This window comes from Ailuropoda melanoleuca, chromosome 10 (genome assembly GCF_002007445.2).
Source record: "Ailuropoda melanoleuca isolate Jingjing chromosome 10, ASM200744v2, whole genome shotgun sequence".
Lineage (NCBI taxonomy): Eukaryota > Metazoa > Chordata > Mammalia > Carnivora > Ursidae > Ailuropoda > Ailuropoda melanoleuca.
In genome coordinates, this window is record NC_048227.1 from 83,766,014 (window position 1) to 83,778,103 (window position 12,090).

The following is a 12,090-nucleotide window of genomic DNA, read 5'->3' on the forward strand; positions in this document are numbered from 1 at the left end:
TGTGTCACTAGCCCAACTTCTGATTGGCCCACTTTCCTCTAATCATGTCAACACCTTCAGTTAGGCCACAATCTGTCTCTTCCAGTGACTTTGTACACTTCTGAACTGGTTTGTTATTTAACTCACAGAGGAAATTCCTATTTCCAAGCTACGCCCTCATTCAGTTAAGACCTAAAAATCTTGAGTTACAGGTAGTAACTTGAGAAATCCTTAGAGATTGTTAGAATAAGATTCAACATGATATTTTTAAATATTACTATAATATTTTATTATATTTAAAATGACATCCAGCTGTCAGTCTATACAGAAATCAATGTAAGAGAAGACATTATTTGCAGCATGAGGAATTATGACTTTGCTAATATTAAGAAACTTGGAGTCCTGAAATGACCAAGGAGAAAAGTGGAATAAATCCCTCTCTTGCTCTCCTCACCCACACCTACCCCTCACCTACCTACCCCCCGCCTCTAAAACAATACTGATGGGCATTTGGGTGGCTCAGTCGGTTACGCATCTGCCTTCAGCTCAGGTCATGATCCCAGGGTCCTGGGATCGAGTCCCACTTCAGGCTCCCTGCTCAGTGGGGAGTCTGTTTCTCCTTCTCCCTCTGCCCCTCCTCCCCACTCGTGCTCTCTCTCTCTCTTTCAAATAAATAAATCTTTTAAAATTTTTTTAAAAATAAAGCTATACTGATTTATTTATTTTCCAGTCCTAGTCTGCAATTCTGCTCAGGGCTTAGGGACCCAGACTTCATTCAAGTCCTTGCTCCCCAGATCCTCCTGTGTCCTCGCTCGACAGGCTTTGTGAAGTGAAGTCACCGAACGTGTTGGTTGACTGTCGAACACGTTTCACAAATCTACACTGCTGCTCTGTGAATTCCAGTTTTATAGTTAGATTTTCCAGTACAATAATGAGTCAGAAAATAGGAAGTAGCTAGCTAGCACTTCACAATTTTCATGCTCATCTTTAGAAAACTTAAACAGAAAACGACTTAAACTCAAGTTTTAGAAAATTTAAAATGACTAGATAGAAGCCTGGTGGTTGTTTTATATTTTCCTCAGGATTTAAACACATCAGGTTTGTGGGTTTTAAAGCAGGTACTTGAAAGTAAAAGTAATTGTCATGTTATTAATTGTTTCTCAGTTTTCAAAGTATTATATTTTCTAACTCATGTCTGAAATTACATTTTGTTTAAAACGTCATATTCAAAGTGGAGAATATTTCAAATATTCAACATTTGAATATCTAAAATGGCAACTGACCTTTTCTTATCTGAAACTGAGACCTCCAACTTTCTAATAGCTGAAACGGACTAAAGGCCAAGCATGCAAAATTACTGCTGGTAAAAAAAAAAAAGAAAGAAAGAAAGAAATTTTTTTTTTAAGATTTTATTTATTTATTCGACAGAGATAGAGACAGCTAATGAGAGAGGAAACACAAGCAGGGGGAGTGGGAGAGGAAGAAGCAGGCTCATAACAGAAGAGCCTGATGTGGGGCTCGATCCCATAACGCCGGGATCACGCCCTGAGCCGAAGGCAGACGCTTAACCGCTGTGCCACCCAGGTGCCCCAGAAATGTTTTTAATAAATAAATATTGAAAAGGAATGGTCTTTTTCACAGGGGGAAAAAAATTCAGGAATAGTTTTGAAGAGTGGAAAGGAAATTGCTTCCACAGAAGTTTCTGGATCCACAAAAGGATCTGTTGGCCCAGCACGAGCTACACAGGAACCCTAGGGACAGCAGAATAGTTTTTGAGCCTGTGGAAAATGTACCACAATTATTTTTAACCACAGAGTTTAGAAATATATTGCTTAAACTGACTTTATGCTCCTTTTGTTGTCTATGTAGGGTTTTGTATTTTTGAAGAAAGGACAACTTGGTATTTCAGGTCCAAGTAAATCCACTCCTGTCTCTTCCATCCCCAACCCATGTTCAAGATCACACCTGATTGTCAGAGCATTTGCTAACGGATGTCATAATAATATAGTAGGGATATGTCCCAACCATCAGGTAAATACAGAATCATACTATAAAATATTATGTAATACAAATGAAAATGAAATGAAATGAACCAGAAAATTTTTAAATGAAAAAAAAATTGTTTTTAAAGGAGAGAGGAGAAGAGTCAAAATCTGTTCATTTGGAATCTATGGATCTGGTCTTTTAGGCTTCCATATCATCAACCAGATTGCCTCTCATCTGGACCACTGTACCTACCAGCTTGTTAACTGGTCTTCTTGCTCTCAATTAGGACCCTGAACACCATCTTTTGCAGGGCAGCCAGTGGGATCTTTTCAAATGTCCATCTAATCAGGTTTATGTACCTATGGGATACCCTAGAACTAGAGGATTTCAGGGACAAAGACTTGAATGAAGCTGGGGGTGCCTGAACTGAGCAGAATTTCACTGAAACACAGGATCTATATTTAATGGCCCTCCATGGACTTTCAGCTAAATCCAAGCCCCTACGCATGGCCCACAAGGCTCTTTGTGATGTGGGCCTGGGGTCTCTGCATCCGTGCACACCCACACAGAATCCAGGCATGCCGTGAGCCCACAGCCCAGAGCCTGCCTCTGTTAGTCCCATTTTCATTCTTCACCACTTTCGTTCATTAGCCAACTCCTATATAGCTTTCAGGTGTCAATTGCAGAGTCCCCTAAGAAACACCTTCTGGCTCACTCTTCAGTCTGAATTAGCTGCTTTTCCTCCATGCTCCCATTAAACTGTCACTATTTTGTAATTATTGGTTAAGCTGTTTATCACCAATGTGAATTGTTTAAAATAGAAAAACTTACCTGTTCTGTGTCCCAAAAGCTTAACCCAATGTCTGACACAGTTTAGTTTAGACTTTGTCTGAAGTAAATGCTGAGACAGTATTGTCTAATATGTTTAATGTCTGATGTCTAATATGTTTATTAGGGATCAGAGTTTTAGGTTTTGCTCGGGGTCCACCCTCTCTACTTCCAACAATGGGCCAAAACTGGACAACATGTATGTAGTTTGTCTTACAGTGATCACCACTAATGAACTTCAGTGAGAAGGCATGTCACCATTGAGTTTAACCCTAACAAGAACATCAATGCTAATTTGCAGGATGTACAAATACATTCTTTTTGTGATTCTTAAGAGGTCCAAATTGGTTATAAAGAGGTTTTATTTGCATAGAATTTCTTAATTAAGATAGTGCTGATTGAATGAACTAGTTGACCAACTAAAACCAGTCTGGGACTTAAAGATTAACACTTGGAATATTTTTTTTTCCCCTACTCAGGATATACATTTCTTGGCTCACTCCAAAACACCTCACTCTCTCCTTACTCAAATTTATTCTTTGTGTATTCTTTCAACATTTATTGAGTGCTTTTTATATTGCAAGCATTGGGATACAAAGATGAATAAGACACATCCATGTCTTTGAGAGACCAGAGAAAGCAACATTCAGAGTAAGAAACAAATATGAACACCAAAATTACAATACCATGGGGAAAGTGCTATCGTCAGTCAAAATTAGGTCAAGAAATGCTACCACTCTATAAATGCTAAGCAGGAAGGGATTTAATATAAGAAATGCAATGCTACTAAAATGGAATTGTTGGAGGAGAGAAGCTCAGAAAAAAATGCTGTTGATTTTCAAAAATGTAGGGAAATGCAAGAACTGCATTTCCATTCTGCCAATATCTGCTACCCATCTCAGCCACCACGGGATAATGGTTGCTTTTGTTTTTCAAGCTCTAGTGAGTTCCTCTCAGAGGGCCACTCTAAACAACAGTCTTGCTAGCAAGATAGCCTGGGAAATGTCATGTCCAGGCCTTCAACCCCGACATAGAAAGGGGAGTCTGGAAGGGTTGGCAAAGATGGTAGCAACTCATACTACCTATACACTATATATAAGATAATTTTTCTATTCTGGAGATAGCCAACTCACACTGCCTATACACTACGTATAATAGGAAATTTCTCTATTCAGGAGAGAGCCAAGTCAGCTTGGATCTGCAGAAATCCCATACAGAGCTCTGTCCCCAATAGGTTTATGCCAATAAAAGCCATATTGTCACATAGGAGCTAGTTCTATATTCAAGAGACCAGTAGAAATTTAAGGGATGTTTCTCAAAGGTCCTTAACATCCACTGGTTTTTATCCTACTAACTACACAGTATCTGATATTGATACCCATTGAGCAGCTATTTGGAGGTTAAAGTATCCTGGGAGGCCTGATACATTAATCTTTCATGCTGGCAAGTTGGCTGTCTCCTGAGATGAACTCTAAGGTCAGTTCAAAGTGAAGGTTAGTCGGGGCACCTAGGTAACTCAGTCAGCTAAGTGACTGCCTTCAGCTCAGGTCATGATCTTGGGCTCCTAGGATTGAGCCCCACATCTGGCTCCCTGCTCAGTGAAGAGTCTGCTTCCCTCTCTCTCCCTCTGCCCCTCCCCCTGGCTGTGCTCTCTCTCTCTCACTCTCAAATAAATAAAATCTTTAAAAAAATAAAAAGTGGAAATTAGTCATCTCTGGCCCACATCAGATGGAAAACCACTGAAATAAGACACAAAAGTCCTGTGTTCAAGACCTAAAGACCAATTATTAACTATGTAAATATCAATATGTCATTTGACTTCTTAAAGTTAATTTCCTCTTCAGTGAAACAGAAATGTAATAAGACTTCCCTCCTACCTCTAATAGTTACTTTAAGACTTAAAACTAGAATGAGAAAAGGCATATGAAGATATTTTTGCAAGCTATAAATGTTGTGAAGTTCAGAACCCAGGAAAGCTTACATGAAAAGTCTGCAAAGACATTGGCAGAGGGGAGATGAGGCTAAGAGGGGAAGCCAGAATTGATGTGGAACAAACCTAGCTACAGAACGGGGTCCTAAAATGGGCAGCCAGATTTTCAAGTTAAAGTGTCCAAAGAGATTAGTAAACTCCATGTGGTATCAATATCTAAGAGATCCAATTTGGGGCAAAACAGGACAGTCCAGGCAGCGGTGATTTTCAGAATCAGGCACTTAGCAGGTTGACCGAGGTCTATCTGTTTTGAAATGATATCTTATCATTCATTTAGCAGCAGATCAAAGCCCAGGCCATAGATCCCCAACCTAGTACCTTGGCATGGAAGAGGTAATCAATATATTTTTATTGACTTGACTAGCAAAATAAATTAATAAATATCTGGTGATAAGAAAGCATGCTGTCAAGGCCCCAGAAAAGCTAAGTACAGTTTTATAATCTGGCTCCAGGAACATATGAGGAATTTTAGTGTTAATCAGGATTAGCTGCCCAGTGACATGGGCTGAGCAAGCTCAGTGCAGGCCAGAAAGAAAAGAAAGGATGCAGCTCAGTGGGCTAAAGATGTAAAAGCCCACCCCATGAACAATGGCAGGGCTCCCACGTAATTTAAAGATTACATCTATGGTTAGGGTGGGGCACTTGATATACCTCCAGGCTTGATAAGGCCAAATAGGTCAAGACTAGTTGGAGCTAAGAATGAACACAGCAGGTGCCTAAAGCTTTATAGGAAGTGAAAATTTACATTAATAAATTATTATACTAAGTTTTTAAATAATTACTCACTTAAAAAATGAAAATTTTGCTCTAAGATCCAGAGGGAGCATAATTTGGATTCACTTTAATAATTAGCTTAATATACAGCTACTAAAATTCCTGCAAATGAAGTTGAAAAAGAAGTAAAGTACTACATACTATGATCATAATTCTATGTGTGTGTATGCATGTGTATGTGTGTATCTAAGATTATGCAGAGATATATATGAAAAGTAAATTGGACATATTCTGCACTAATTGACAAAAAGTTCCGGGAGAATATATACCAAAATATATTAAGTAGTAAATTAGCAGTACTTCCTAAATACTAACAGTATTTAATAATACTAGAAAGGAGATTAAATCAGCAATAAAAACCTCCAACAAACAAAAGTCCAGAACCAGATGGATTTGCAGGTGAATTCTATCAAAGATTCAAAGAAAATTTAATACCCATCCTTCTTAAACTCATGCAAAAAACTGAAGAGGAAGGAATCCTTCCTAATGTATTTTACAAGGACTGCATTACCCTGATACCAAAACCAGACAAACACACTATGGAAGGAAGGAAGGAAGGAAGGAAGGAAGGAAGGAAGGAAGGAAGGAAGGAAGGAAGGAAGGAAATTACAGGCCAATATCTTTGATGAACATAGATGGAAAAATCCTCAACAAAATAGGGGGAAATCAAATTCAATAGTACATTAAAAAAATCATATACCATGATTAAGTGGGATTTATTCCAGAGATACAAAGATGGTTCAATGCCTGAAAATCAATCAACTCTACAGATCACATTAACAAAATGAAAGATTAAAAGCATATGATCCTCTCAATAGATGTAGGAAAAGCACTTGACAAAATTTATTATAAAAATCCTCAATAAAGTAAATATAGAGGGAACCTACCTCAACATACTAAAGGCCATATATGATAGGTCCACCGTTAGCATCATATTCAATAGTGAAAAGCTGGAAGCTTTTCCTCTAAGGTCAGGAACAAGACAAAGATGCCCACTCTTGTCATTTTTATGCGGTAAAAGATTAGAAGTTCTAGCCAAAGCAATTAGGCAAGAAAAAGAAAGAAAATCTATCCAAACTGGAAAGGAAGGAGTAAAACTGTTACTATTTATGGTTGACATAATTTTATAAATAGGAAACCATAATTTTATAAATATAAATAATAGGAACTAACAAATTCAGTAAAGTTGCAGGATACAAAACTAATATACAAAAATCTGTTACATTTTAATACTCTAACAATGAACTATCAGAGAGAGAAATTAAGAAAACAACCCCATGTACACGTGCATCAAAAAGAATAAATAGAAATAACTTTAACCAAGGAGGTAAAAGACCCATACTCTGAAAACTACAAGATTTGTTCTAGAATGACAACTTATAGAAAATAATACATCTTGACATTGGCACAGGGAACAACAAATTTTCAATGGAACAGAGAAGAGAAGTCAACTGAACAGTTGTAAGATTATATCTCAATAGTCCTGTTTTGCATTTCCTTGATCATTAGTGAGGGTAAGTATCACTTTATATGACATATGGATACACGGAAATTAGTTACACGGGGATAACATAGCAGAGCAATAGGGAAAGGAAGGAATCTGTAATACACACAGCTGGAAAACTGGTTAAAATGAGGGACCAAACTGAAGTTGGGAGGCCTAGTCCACACCACACACAAAAATCAATTCTAGATAAAGCAAAGATATGTATGTCAAAAGCAAAACTTTAAATCTCTGGGAAGAAAATACGGGTCTGATCTGGAGATAGAAAACAATTTCTTAAACAAAACTGAATATGCTGTCCTAAAAGAAAATATTAATAAATTTGATAAACAATTACCCTCTGATAGAGCACCTCCTTTCAAAGTTTTATACCCAGATCTCATCACGTTGTTCAACAAAATAAAAATCCTTCTGTTACCAGATTTATCCTTCATAAAAGACACTGGATTTACAAAAAAACAAACTCTCATAGGGTATCTATTTTTAAATGCAATATTAACCATAAGAATTTTTTGTCCATTTACTCTAGTTCAGGGAAAGCTGTGGGAAAGCATCTCAGTTTCCTTCTTCAAGCAAATGTTAACATTGTCAAGAAAAACTTGGGACCAATTTTCTAACAGTGGGAGCATACTTGTAACTGGAAAACAGAGTCTATATTCAAAAATTCTACATACAGCTCGTGCAAAATGCATTTAATGGATAGGATCATATTGATTTTCAAGGTCAAAACCCAATGCAGCGTTTCCCCAAAGGAGGGAGGAAGGAGATGAAATTCAAGGGACCCTATTGCTCTGGGCCCCAACGCCTGGGCTCCCCTCCTCAGAGGATGCCAATTGTCCAAACACCTTTCAGTCCCAAGTGATATCTGGGGATCCTTATTTCTTTAAAGTGAGTGTGAGCAGTCTTTGGGCTCTCTGAAGTATTCTAGCATGTGCTAGAGAATAATAATAGTGAATTTTGAGTGGTTCCAGAGAGTTGCGTTTTAAGGATTATCTCAAGTTCTGCTTGGGTTGACAACCATCCCACCTAATTGGGGGTACAGCTGTGTTATGAATGTGATAATCCACCCCCCCAGGTGAGGGAGTCCTGTGAGGCTAACACGAAGTGTCGACTTTACTTTGGTGGGCTGGTACGCTTTACACCGCCCCTTAGTGGGAAGTTCACCCGCTAGAAGCATATCTCCAATAGAGGTTACCCCAAGAATGCCAGGGGAGGACTGAAAAACCAGAGTCAGCAGGGACAACTCTGGGTCCTCAATCCAGGGGCGCCTGGGTGGTTCAGTCGGTTAAGCATCTGCCTTCAGCTCAGGTCATGATCCCAGGGTTCTGGGATCGGGCCTGGGTGGGGCTCCCTGCTCAGTGGAGGTCTGCTTCTTCCTCTTTTCTCCCTCTGCCCCTCCCCCTGCTTCTGCTCTCTCTCTCTCTCTCTCTCTCTCTCTCTCAAATAATAAAATAAAATCTTGAAAGAAAAAAAAAAAAGAAAGAAAAGAAATGAGTTCTCAACCCCACTACAGGTGGACAGGATCTCCTCTGGACCAATATGTTACTATAGGTAAATCTTTCCAGTTTTGAAAACCCAGAAAGCAGAGAAGGGGACTGGAAATTAAATTTCTTATTAGACCTTTATCTTAGAAATGTGTTGGGCAAGAAAGGCAGCACAGTGCCCTGGAGTTCCCATCTGGTCTGTGGATTATCAGGGGGCCCGTCCCAGGGGTTCAGGTGCCACAGATACCCCTGCACAGTGGAAAAACTCTTGCTGCTATTCTTATGCCCAAGGGGCGGTGCTGTCGGTGCCGAGGACACCTCGGTTACACGCGGTTGCTCATTCCAGACCTAGATAAGGCAGTTACATTGAAACTACTGCATCACCTTGCAGCAGTCATGCATGATTAAGTAGATATGCTGGAAAGAGAGAGGAAGGAGGCTGATTACAGAGCTGAAGGAGTGTCATTTATGGTAAAACAGATTTTTCCTTTAGCGTGTAGTAAAATCAATCATAGGTGGTGGTGATGGCGGCATCGCGCTCCTAGTACTGGTTTGATTTCTACATTTCTAGATAGTGTTGCCCATTTGTTTGGGGGGTTTTGTTTTGTTTTTAAGTGGCCCCAAAGCAACAGAAGATCAAGTTTGGACCGAGGGTGGGTGAAGGGGACATGGAGTATGATAGTCACTTTTGTTCCAGTGTTAATTTTCAAAAACTCCGAATGTCTAATATTGAAAGCCAGTCCAGAGCGAGCAGAGTTAAAGAACTCACTACCTACCCCTCCTCCAGGCCGCAGGGCTGAATCACACCCGGGGAGGAAAGTCTGTCTCACAGAATTATTAATTCACTACTGTGATTTCTTTCTCTGTTGCTAAAGGGGAGCCGGGGGAGGGGGTGTGGTAAGTTGAGTGGGCAGCCAGGAAATGTGATCTTTGTCTTGGTTCCTTTCGATTGGAGGAAATTCTGTCTTCTTTTGGTTCAGAAACTTGAGCAGTGTAACTTTTTTTTTTTTTTAAGTCGTTTGACTTTTATCAGTGGAAGCTACCCCAAACCCACCTCTCTGGGGCTGTAAAACCAATTGGCTTTGATGTAAATTTATCAAATGATGTCATGCCCCTGGAGTGTGCACATAAGACCAAACTCCTGGGGGGCTCCCTGCCTTCCTCTCAGTCTTGGTGTCATCCAGAAGAGGCACATCTCAGCCAACACTGCTGGGACCTGTCGCCTTCAGTTTCCTCTTTGAAATTCATGTCACTTTTTTCCTTTATCTTCTTTCAAAGAGAAGTGAACATTAATATGAATCATCTTCAATGCTGGCTGTCTGAAGACCCGTAGTAACTAAGAAGTCATCAAGCCTAATGTTATGGACAAAATGCGAGTAACCTGTCAATGCCCCATGCGAAACGGGGTGTGACACAGTTCAGATGATGTGCAGCGATTATTTTGAGTTATTCCGATAAAACATAGTCCTCAAATTTGGAAGGAATATTATAAATAATGCATCATGTTTAATATAACCTCAGTATATTTCATTTCAAAAGACTGTGAGTCCTATTTCTGTTTATTTTGAAAGAACTCTTCACTCTTGTAATATGACATTTTAATAATAATTATTTTAAAATTACATATAGTGTATACTTATTATTATATAAGGGTCCATGAGCTAGGCTTAAACAAAAGATCTTCTTCAATCATAATATACATTACGAGTTAAGTATTATGCCCATTTGATACAGGAAAACACTGAGGCTCTGAAATATCAGACAGCCAAGATTAAAAATGCTGCTTGTCTAATAAAGCTTTCTCTTTTTCAATATTTTTATTCTTTGACAAAAAAACTGTAAGTAAATAATACAAAAAAAAGCATATTTTTAACTTAGGTGTAAAGTCTAAAGAATAATTATGGGCTGGATACTTGTATACCCACCATGGAGCTTATGAACTTGGACAATACTTTTGAAGACCCGTGTAGCTTTTTCCAATCCTATTCACCATTCCAGAAACTTGTGATTTAGTGCATGGGGGTAAGTGATCTCTCTGGTTAGAAGGTAGCCTTCATGAGAAAAGGGCTGTTTTTTGTTATAGGTTCATGATTCTTTTGTTTTTCTTCCTAGTTTTACTACAGAGGAATTTATTCCTGAACAGTGTATTGCTTTATTTTGCTCAGGTTTGAACTTTAGATGATTTTCTTTTGTGACTTGTTCTTTTCAGAGTGATCTACGCTGATGAGAATAGTGTGTAATTCTCCCTTTGCATCACGACATAGTATTCAGCTGTCTGAAGAGATCACATTTATTTAACCGTTCTGTCCTTTATCTAAAGCCGTGTCATTTCTGGGTTTTGCTGTTAAAAAGCAACAAACATTCTCATCCAAGTCTCCTGGTACACACATGCTAAACTTTACCTTGGGTGTATCTCCATGAGTAAAATTGGCAGGTCGAAAGGTAGGTCAGTGTTCAATCTACTAGAATGATGCCTATCACTTTTTAAAAATATTTTGAAAAAAAAAAAAGTTTTACAATTCTGCTTATAGTATTTTAGATGTTTCGTTGGTTCACATTCTCACCAACACTTGATGTTGTTCAAAGAACTTTTGATTTTCACCAATCCAGTAGATATGAAACAGAATCTCATTCTGAGTTTGGTATAAATTTCCCTGGTTACTAATGAGCTTGAAATTCTTTTTCTATGTTTATTGGTCATCTGGGTCTGCTTTTCTATGACAAGTCGGCTCATATTTTTTGCTCATTTTCTATTGTTTTTCTGTTCTGTTTGCCATTTTTTAAATTAATTTTAGGCTGCCTTTCTATATTCTTATTACTGTTTTTTTATTAGACATACGTGTTGCAAATATCTTCTCCAAATTTTTGTGTGAATCTTCACAAAGTCTTAGTTTTCATATTGTCAAATTTAATTTTCTTCCCTTATAAGCAAAAATCTTATGAAATCTTTTCTTTCTCAGAGGTCGTAAAAATGTTATCCTATATGTTCATTTAAACCTTTTCTAAGTTTTGCTCTCTATATTTAAATCTTCAGTATCTCCAAAATTGATTTGGGGATATGATAGAGAATCGTGAGGAATTTGGTTTTACTCTTTTCCTTGAATTCAGGAAAGGCACATCATCTGAAGTCAGGCCACCTGTGTTCAATAATTAAAATGTTACCAGATTCTCAATAACATTCTTGCTCTTCTTTTGAAAGGAGTATTTCTGTGTACCTTATTTTTTATTGCTTTTGTGAGTACTATCTTTTTTAAAACTTTGGTTATTTTTTCTAACTTATTTACTGTTATGTAAAAATACAATTGACTTTTGTGTGTAGAGTTTGTGTTTTAATAAACTACAGATTCATATCCCTGTGAGCACAGTTATATCATGGGAAGTGTGATTTTCAAGTTTTGTGTCTGTGTGTGTCTGTGTGTACACACATGTGTATAAAGATACATTAAAGACTAAAAAGGTATCCATTGTTCTGTTATTTTATCACTTAAAAATTAATTTCATTTTTGTATATTTATTTCATTCTTTCTCCATATACATTAAATTTT